General features: G+C 45.3%; 1 pseudogene; it reads left to right on the top strand.

Annotated features, from left to right (window-relative positions):
* Positions 1 to 3,429: 3,429 nt before the first annotated feature.
* On the top strand, positions 3,430 to 9,783 carry LOC142431713 (actin-related protein 2/3 complex subunit 1A pseudogene; annotated as a pseudogene).
* The last annotated feature ends 227 nt before the right edge of the window (positions 9,784 to 10,010 follow it).

Raw genomic sequence — 10,010 nt, 5'->3', positions numbered from 1 at the left:
AAGCCAGAATGCTATCAAAAGAGCCCCTCAACTACCAGCTGGCCCCATCCCACACACCCAAGCCTGGATTCAGACAAGCCTGCAGGGAGTTCATGTCACAGCTGCAAATCCCAAAAAGGAGAGAGGGATGGCCTCAGGATTTTGGTTATCGGCCCTGGGAAGCCAGTGTGACAGAGGGGCAGTGGCAAACCAAGGCTGTGGACAGACCAGTGAGTCACAAATCATCATTGCTTTCTGGCCCTGGAAATTAGCTAGGTCTGTCATCATACGAAGCTTGGCATCTACCCTCCTCCTAGACTAAACTTGGCCAAGGGAGATGAGGTCACTACCCCATCTTTGCCCTTCTAGCTCTTTCAAGGGAACAAGGGGGGGGGGTCTCCAGAACTTCTAGGAAAGGCACCTGCTAGGCCTTGACATCGACAAATGGGTCAAAAACATGCCTTGTTACATTCCAATTGGCACAGATATGGATAGGGTTGCTTCCTCGTATCAGCAAGGGAAAGGTCAGTTATAGATTAATGGTCAGAGTACAAATAGTTCTGGGCAGATCACATTAAAAGTTGGAAAGTACATGACAGCTAATCACCACAAAAGTCAATAGGCAGTAAGGTTGACCAACATCTAAGTTGGATGGTTTTTCGAAGAAAAGACACGAGTATGGCCAGTTGGACTTTGTAACACACCAGAGTGACTTGTTTAGTCCAAGTTAGGGAAATTGTCCCAAGGAGTATGTGAGAGCAATGGTACTGGGCTAGGGACAGCAGATGCCTTGGTTCCTGCGAGTGGGTCAGGAAGTTGTTGGAAAAGGAGCCAAGAGTCAAACAACCAAAAACAACATATCCAACCTCATCGTTCTGTTTGTTTGTTTTGGAAAGGCCCATAAATAGTTGGAAGTCTGTTTGTTGGCCGTTACGAGTGTTTTCCAGTTGAGTCTGGTAGGGTGCCACACTTTGTCTCCAAAGTCCATTTTTTATATTCCCCAGGTTTCATCACTTTGCTCCCCTTGCTGCTCTGTTGCATGCCCTTAGTGTTTCACCCCAGTGTGATGGGGTCAGATTAGGCACAATTGCCACACTGTGTCTCCAGTATTGTCCCAGGCACTATGGCTTAGTGAGGGATGCCGTGGCTCATGGTGGGGCTGGCCCTATGGTCCTCTCTTGCATTGTCTGCTCTGAGCAGGAACATCATCCTCAAGGCTTGGTGGGCCAGGATGTCCTCCCCGCCCTCTCCAGCCCTTTTCGTTTCTCCCATGTGCTCTAATCAGACACCCCCCTCACCCCAAGCTGTAGCCCCAGTGTTGTCCTCAGAAGTGCATTCTTCTGGGAGGGCAGGTGTCCACATGGTAGGAATTGGAGCCAGCTTTGCAGACCTTTCTATTGTCAACTTCACCTTAAACTCTACATGTAACTGGGCCAAGTTCTATCTATGTGGTTGACTAGGTTCCAACCACCCATGGCAAGCTCATGTACCAAGGCAAAACTGCTCTATCAGGTTTTCAGTGGCTGATGTTTCAGAACTAGATAATCGGACCCATCTTTCAAAGTACCTCTTGGTGGAATCAAACCTTCACCTGCTGGTTAGCACTGAGCATGTTGATGGCACCACCCAAAGACTCCTTCCTCCATCTGTATCGAGGACTATTTGTAGAGCTAGGCAGGAGGAATTTATTCTCCCCAGATGTCATAGCCGACAAAAAGTCTTTCACCTCAGATTCCCAAACAAGTCTTTTTCTGAACAAAACCATACAAGCCTTTTGGGGTGTTTCACGAGGTAATTCAGAGTCATCAGATGCCACTTAGGATCTCCCACAGGAGCACTTCTGGGATTCAGGAGTCAGGGATCACATACTCAGGGGGCCATTTCTTGTTCTCTGACCTTGAGCTCACAATGAACCCTTTCTGGTTCCTCAGACACAATAGGAAAAGGTAAACTCTAGAGCAGCAATGGAATGACGACTGACTCATGGTGTGAAGTCAACTCAGACTGATCGCAACCCAGTAGAGCCTTTTTCCCCCCTCCCCCTGTAGAGCCTTATAGGTGGACTATATCATAGAGTTTCACGACTAAATTCTTAGAGTAGAAGACAAGATGAATACGTGAAAAACTTCAAGTCTATCTCCACTGCAGGGCCTTCATACATGCTGTTTTTGTCCAAAATGCCCTTCTACAGAGTCCTTTCATAACAGCTAGTTTCTGTTCTGACCTTAGATGTCCTCTGCGTGAGGGTGTCTGGATCATTATCTCCAACTAGAGCTGAACCACAGCCTCTCTCTCTAAGAATTCTGTTAATTTCTTTCACAACATTTTAAAAATATATATATATAGCCATTTGATTGTTTGCTCAACTCTCTGTAGTCTGTCTCTCCCCCACCCTACCCCTAGCCCCACCCGGTCTCTGTGTTCTTCAAGGGGGGAGGGGTGTTTCGTATGTTTTCCTCACAACAGTAAAATGAGCTCAGTGTGTCAAACAGGTTGGGCAGTGAGGTGAATAGAAGGTTCTTGTGAGGAGAAAATGAGAGGATATATGTGGAGATGTTGTGGAATCCCATCGGGGAGCATTAAGTGTTGAGCGGCACTATAAAATGCTATCACAAGGCCCTGTGAGACAGGTTCACTGTCATTTTTCAAACACTATCTCTGTCATCGCAAGAGCCCTACCTTGAGGATGATCCATCCTATTTTAAAGATGAAAACACAGAGGGCCTGGTGAGGCTGATGAACTTCCCTAAAGTCATAGGACTGGGGTACGGTGGGAATCAATCCTAGGGGAAGTCTGAAAAGTTTATTCTCCGCTCACTCTATTCCGAAGTCCTTAGTAAAATTACTGTTCAGTGAAGTTCCTTTGTTTACCAGCAAGTACGAAGCTAGATACCTCTTGTGTTCGTCTGGGTATTTTAGAGAAACAAATCCACAGAGACTCATGTGTAAGAGATAGTTTTATATAAAGGGTAATTGCACATCAAGGAAACACCCCAACTCTGGTGATGCCCAAGCCCACAAGTCCAACATTAACTCATATGTCTGACACCAATCCACAAAGTCCTCCTCCATCTCACAAAACATATACTATGATGCCAACTACAGGGGGAAAATCGGGTCACTGAAAGGTAAATCATCTCAGCGCAGGTGAGGGTCTCCACATGGTTGTTCCAGCACCCAGGGCTGCATCGGGGTAAGTCCATGCAGCTTCTCCTCAGGGATGTCCTGCAGGAAGTGAGCCTTGCCAGCTGAAGCAGGGAACTGGCTAAGGCAGCTACACCTGGTTCAGCCATCACAAAGCAAGAGACCTGAGAACTAGAAAGGCGAGACTTGCTGAGCCATTTATCTCTCCGCGCTTCAATTAACCCAAAATGTGTTTATCGGCCAGGTTGGCACAATAAACGTTAACTAACCCACCTCTCCACTAAGTGTTGTTGCTAGTTACCGAACATGGCGACCCCGTGCACAACAAACCAAAATGTTGCCCAGGTTGGTGCCATCTTCATGATGATTAGTATGTTCAAGCCCAATGGTGTAGCCATTGTGAATTCTGAGTGCTTTCAACCTGGAGCCCTGGTGGTATAGTGGATTTAGCATTGGATTGCTAACTAGAAGGTCAGTGTTTTGAACTCACCAGCTACGACATGGGGAAAAAAGATCTGACAGTCTACCTCCATAGAGATTAACAGCCTTAGAAACCCTATAGGAAAGTTCTACTCTGTCCTATAGGTTCTGTTTGAGTCAGAATCCGTTTGATAGAAATGAAATTTTTTTTAGTATATTTAACACCAAGGAGACTTATTTTTCAGCATTGTATCAGACAAAATACTTTTGGAAATCATAGGGTTTTTTTCATTGGCTTATTTTTCAGAACTAGATTGTTAGACTTTTCTTCTTTGTCCCTCTTAGTCTGGAAGGTTCATCAAAATCTGAACACCATAGTTGACCCTTCTTCTATTTTAAATATTTGTGCTAAATCTTCCAGCATTACAGCAACATGAAAACCACCATAGTTTTACAAATGGACAGACACGTGTTGGCTAAATTAAATACCCCCATAGTTAGTTCTTGAGTTCATTAATTTTTTTAATGAAATTTGGCATGATTTTTTTCCATTGCCGGTGTTTTGCTTGCTGCTGGCAAAGAAGCAACTTTAATACACACTTGTCTATAACTAACCACTTGCAATTACTTCTAGCATACAACCAGCTTTTGTTAAAACTGGGTGTAAATTAGGAGACCAACGTTTCTAAGGACAGGCTCAGTGAAGTAGCTGCAATCTGCTTTGACTCCTCTAGAGGTCTTCTTCTTCTTCTCTAAAAAATTCCTCTTGTTGGAAAAAAAAAGAATGTCCTCTTGTTTCAGAAGTCAACCGAGAAAGTTAACATGTTGAAGGCAGGCAGTTTCTAGATAAGCAAATCCTTTCTTGCTTATTTCACAAGGATGTATTGTTAGATAGGAGCCCTGGTGGTATAGTGGTTACTTGTTGGGCTGTAATCTGCGTGGTCGGCAGTTTGAGACCACCAGCAGCTCTGTGGGAGAAAGACTGGGCTTTCTACTCCCGTGAACAGTTACCGTCTCAGAAACCCACAGGGGGTCGGGGTGGGGGTCACTATGAGTCAGCATTGACTCGCTGGCAGTGAGCTAGGTTTTGGTTTTGTTATGATTTCTAAATGCTGTCCATATGATTTTTGATTCATGTGACAAAGTCGAACGGCTCTATATGGTGTTTTGGGATATAATCTTTATAGACGCAAATTGCTTACACCTTCCTCACTTGAGTACGTCGGTCGGCTCAAAGCTCCAATCTTTACATTCGTGGCTGGGAGCTTAACCTGAAGCATCTCGTGGATTCTGCTGGGGTTCTTAAGAAAGCCAAAAAAATAGAATACATGGGAAAGCACACACGACAAAATACGACGATTTAAAGATTAACTATTGCTCTTACTGCTTACCATTTATTACAAACTTATCATGTTGCCAAAAGCTGTCGTACAACCTGACCATATTTTCTTTCTACATCTTCAGACAGCCCTCTAAGGCAGTGAGAATCGAAAAGTCTATTTCACAGCCTAAACGCTGATTCCGTGAAGGCTGCTATTCCGACCTCCTGGCCCAGAGCTGGGGAACTTCCTTCCTACTATGGTTTCTCCTTGTCAGCGCATGTCACAATCGTCAACAGTGGGGAATTACCAAGAATTCCAGGGGGAAGCCACTATAACACTTACTCCTCGGCGATAAGCACATGAAAGCTGCCCGGAATAGAAGGAGTAGCTCAGGAGACCTGGGATCAGGTTCAAGGCCATACTTGTGAGGCCATTTCTCATGCAAGTGCCATGCACAAAGACGCTCCCGCACCTCATAGGCTGAGGGCTGAGCCTGAGTGAGGATCACACCTCTGTCCCTTTCTTCCGGGAAGCTGGCAAGAGCACACTAAGGGGCATCCGGGGCTCCCCAGGCCTGAACTGACTTTACACTGACTGGGAGTTTGTGAAAATGCTGATTCCAGGGCCCTGCTCCAACCGACTGAATTAGAATCTCTGGGGGATGGGACCTTGAAATGACAAGTTGTCCCAAGAGAATGGGATGATTGTCTAGTTTAGGGGCTACTGATACAGAAGAGAAGATACCTAGGTTTGGGGGTTTGAATATGCAGGCCTCAGGCTGGCTCCAGGAGTATGGGTCAGTTCAGCACCCAAGCCTACACCTCGGTGGCCTTTCAAGCATCAGATGGTCATAATTCAGCAGATTAGGATTCAGGTCCCAAATGGCCTTCCAGTGGGCTGCAGTAACCTTTCCAAATGCCCTTTCCCCAAGCCAACCTGAACGCTCTATGCTCTCAGGCCCAGAAGCAGCGCAGGGATGCCCTCAGACATCAGTGGCTCAGGCCACGCCCCACACCTGCAACAAGGCCTCAAATACCACATCTCTGTTTTCCTTGCTCAAGCCCAAGAGTAGACAGAATGCCTCTCCCAGGTGTCTCAGGGACTGCCTACAGTAACGATTATAGCTGGGTTTGCCTGTATCCAGACTGAAACTGAAATCCCTCAAGGCGGTGTCTCAAACACGCAAAAAGGACTACGTCCTGAGACATTGCATGATGCTGAATTCACACATTTGTTCATCAAAGAGATAACACCTTTATAACTAACACACCCGAATGTAATTCTAAGCATACACAGCCACCCGTTAGGCAACTTATCTCAGAGGGTTACCTTACTGCTGGAGAGCTCAGCGCAGCCTGGGTCCTCTCTGTGTCGAAGAAGCTCTGAAGTTCGTCTGCCACCGTCTTTATACGTTAAAGTAAACAACTTTGCTTACTTCACCACCACATCGATGGCCCCTTCTGGTAGTCCTGATGAGAGTTACCACTGGGCATCTGGAGTTTGTTGACTTGCACTATCGACGTGAGTTGGAGTTTCTTTTGCTCGTGTCAGGTGGGAACTTCATAGCCCAAGCATTTCACACATGCCAACACACAGTGAGTATTTAATAAATAAGTTATTCATCTCTAAAACACAATAATGGGACTCTCAAATACCTCATGTCATGGACATTGTGCTCATCAAAGTTAGTCAATCTCATTAAAATAAATATTTGATGAGCACATTTTTATGAAGGGAAAAAAAAGAAAAAATTGCTTTCAAAGCAAAGGAAAAGACTTTGAAGGTTACAAGAGGCGGGAGAGGAGGGCAGGGAAAGTGGGGGGGGGGGTGGGAGAGAAAGCCACATACATGGGCGTTTAGCTGGAATTCCGGCCCTGTTCCAATGTCATACACTGTGCAACTATGTTTGGTGGGGGGTTTCCCCATCATTTTATTGGGGGCTCTTACAGCTCTCATACACTCCATACATCAATTGTATCAAGTATGCTTGTACATATGTTGCCATCATCATTTCCAAAACATTTTCTGCTTAAGCCCTTGAGGTAAACTCCTCTTTTTTCCTTGCCCTCTCCCACTCTCCTATATCCTTGATCAATTATATATTATTATTTCATACCTTACACTGTCCTTTGTCTCCCCTTCACCCACATTTCATTATTTGTCCCTTTTGCAGGGTCAGGCAGAGGCTATATACCCAATCTTGTGATTGGTTGCCTTTTTCTCATCTCCCCACTCCCAGACCATCCCCCTACCCTCATGATATTGCTTCTCTCATTACTGTTACTGAGGAGTTTATCTTTTCTTTTTTTTTTAACATTTTATTAGGGGCTCATACAACTCTTATCACAATCCATACATATACATACATCAATTGTATAAAGCACATCCATACATTCCCTGCCCCAATCATTCTCAAAGCATTTGCTCTCCACTTAAGCCCTTTGCATCAGGTCCTCTTTTTTCCCCTCCCTCCCCGCTCCCCTCTCCCTCATGAGTCCTTGATAAGTTTTTCTTTCCTGAATTCTTTGTACCAATTCTCTTATCTGTACCAATGTGTGTTCTCTGGTCTAGCCAGATTTGTAAGTTAGAACCGGGTCATGGTAGTGGTGGAGCGGAAGTATTCAGAAACTAGAGGAATGATGTGCGAAACATCGATGCTATACTACACCTTGGTTGAATCATCCCTTTTTAATAACCGTTCTGGGGGGGAATATCCAATTATCCACAGATGGGTTTTGAGTCTCCGACCCTCTTTTGCATTGATATAGTTGTTTGTTTTTGATCTTTTGATACCTGTTGCTCGATACTATTGATACCTCATGATTACACAGGCTGGTGTGCTTCTTCCACGTGGGTTTATTTGCTTCCCTTTTAGATGGCTGCTTGTTTGACTTTGAGCCTTTAAGATCCCAGACGCTTTATCTTTATATATGTATACTCCATCAATAAAAGGGAATTTTAGAGTAATAAATTATAATAAGGAGAAAGAAGGGTTAAAGCCTTGAAAACCTTCTAATATCCTTTTCCATCCGCTCTAAACACTGGTCTGAGTGGTTATAAAAAGAAAAAGTAAAATTGAGCCTGACGTCAATGTTTTTGTTCCATCAGAGCTAGCTCTAAATAATTGAAAAAGAAAATAAATAAGTTGTGCTCCAGACACTCAGTGGGAACACTCTACGTGGTCCCAGGTCATCAGGATAGTGGGCTGAAGGTCCTTCCAAGCCCCTACCACCATGGCTTTGGACAATAGGATTGTTGAGTGAGTGAATGAACAAATAGGTCAATTCAGAAGAGCCACTGGCAGTTGGTGGTATTGCAGTGGCTTGCCTGTTGCTGTGCTTCTGGAAGCGCTATTTCAAATACCAGCAGGTGTACGCACAGGGAAAGGTTTCAGCAGAGCTTCCAGATGAAAACAGAGAAAGGCCCGGAGATCTACTTTTGAAAATTACCCGTAAAAACCAGATGGATCAGATAATTTCTGCAACCAGTCAGCCTCCCCTTCCCTTCCTACCTCCCACCGCTGCCTGAACCCCATGGCGCCTGTTAGCATAGACTGACCAAAATCAGTGAATTCTCTGCTTGGATCCAGTAAGGTCCGCCCATTCCCAGTTCTCTGCTCTTGGAGAACACTAAGAATAATGTTCCTGCATCAATTTTGACTCAAGCCACTCACCTGTAATCCCTGGAACAGGGATCAAACCCACATCTCCCTTAGCCCCCATAATCAGGAACTCCTTATTTCCAAAATAGGAGGCAGTAGGTAAAAAGTTCATGAATTCAAGGAGCAAGCACAATGGACACATCACAGGCATTGACTAGATGTCCAACTGTCACAGTTACACAATTTAATATCAACTTGAATAAGTGTAGGGTGAAGTCTAGCCTGTCAATTAATCACAGCCTCATGATGCTTCCTTGTGGGCATGGTCTTTGCGTGAGAATCCTGGAAATTCTCTCTCTCTCTCGCTCGCTCTCTCTCTCCCTTCTTCCTGTTGACAAGCCAGGAGGGTATTTGCTGAGACCTGTGAGGAGCCCCGCTGCTTTACCTTCTTGTTGAAGAGCCACACTCAGAGAGCTGGCGGAGCCATGTAGAGACCCATGCCAGCACTGAGATGCTCCCATCACCATTGGATCCACAGGACTTTGGACCCACCAGCCTGCAATCTTCCTGCATCCGGCATCATTCCATGTGTGAGTCTGAAGAAGGATTTATGGCATCCTATTGGGCTTATGGGGAAATATCAGACTTATGGACTTGATCTGAACTAGACTGGGATGTTTTCTTAATATACTACTACTCTTTAATATAAAAACCACTCTTATACATATATGAGTGTCTCTGGGGTTGTTTCGCTAGTCAATCCAGTCTAACACAACACCCCCAAGTGACCACATTGTCACCTGTGAGGCAAACAGCCATGCCCATGTTTGGAGTCAGGAGTATGGTATCTAGAAGCCTACCCGGGTGATCCTGAGAATTTACTGGGCAGATTCTCCTGTGAAGTGTGTCCTCCCCTAGTGAATAAATTCGCTGTGGGAAACAGAGCATGGATCACTTTGGTCTGTCACTTTGAGTCTGAAAATGACTGCTGGGTTAGCAAGCATATTATGAACTGATCCTCAGCCTAAATTGGCATCTCAACAACGTTTTCTTGGGAGCACTCTCCTGCCACTTCGAGTGCAGGGTGTTCTCTGCCTACGTTCAAGAAGTGGACGTAAAAGCAGCCAGGACGCCATGGGCAGCACAATGCCTTTCAGGCAGCAGCGGCCAGTAGAAGCCTCCTGGACTATGTTAGCCAGCACAGCAGTGTGTCATTTGTCAATGCCCCCAAGAGTGCAGGTTTTGATTCTAAAGACCGAGTTCCTGCCACTCCGAAGTGATAGTACTGTTAGTTTCACAAAGACCACAGGTGCTTGAACTTCATCTTCAAACTTCGCTTTCCAAAAGAGAGCGTCCTGAGCAACTGGTCGGTTGTGGAGCGCTTCTGCAACAAGAATTGGAAGCCTCCCGTCAAGGATTGCAACACGGTCCTGGAGACATTGTTTATGAGATGGACGAGCAAGACGGTCGGGAATTCTGCACAGCCATCATTGACAGAACCACGGCCATATGGGGTATCAAGACCTTTGACACTTCTTTCCAAG

Source organism: Tenrec ecaudatus, chromosome 18 (genome assembly GCF_050624435.1).
Source record: "Tenrec ecaudatus isolate mTenEca1 chromosome 18, mTenEca1.hap1, whole genome shotgun sequence".
NCBI classification, from domain to species: Eukaryota; Metazoa; Chordata; class Mammalia; order Afrosoricida; family Tenrecidae; genus Tenrec; species Tenrec ecaudatus.
The sequence above is the reverse complement of the archived record's forward strand: the minus strand, read 5'-3'. Positions and strand labels throughout refer to the sequence as shown.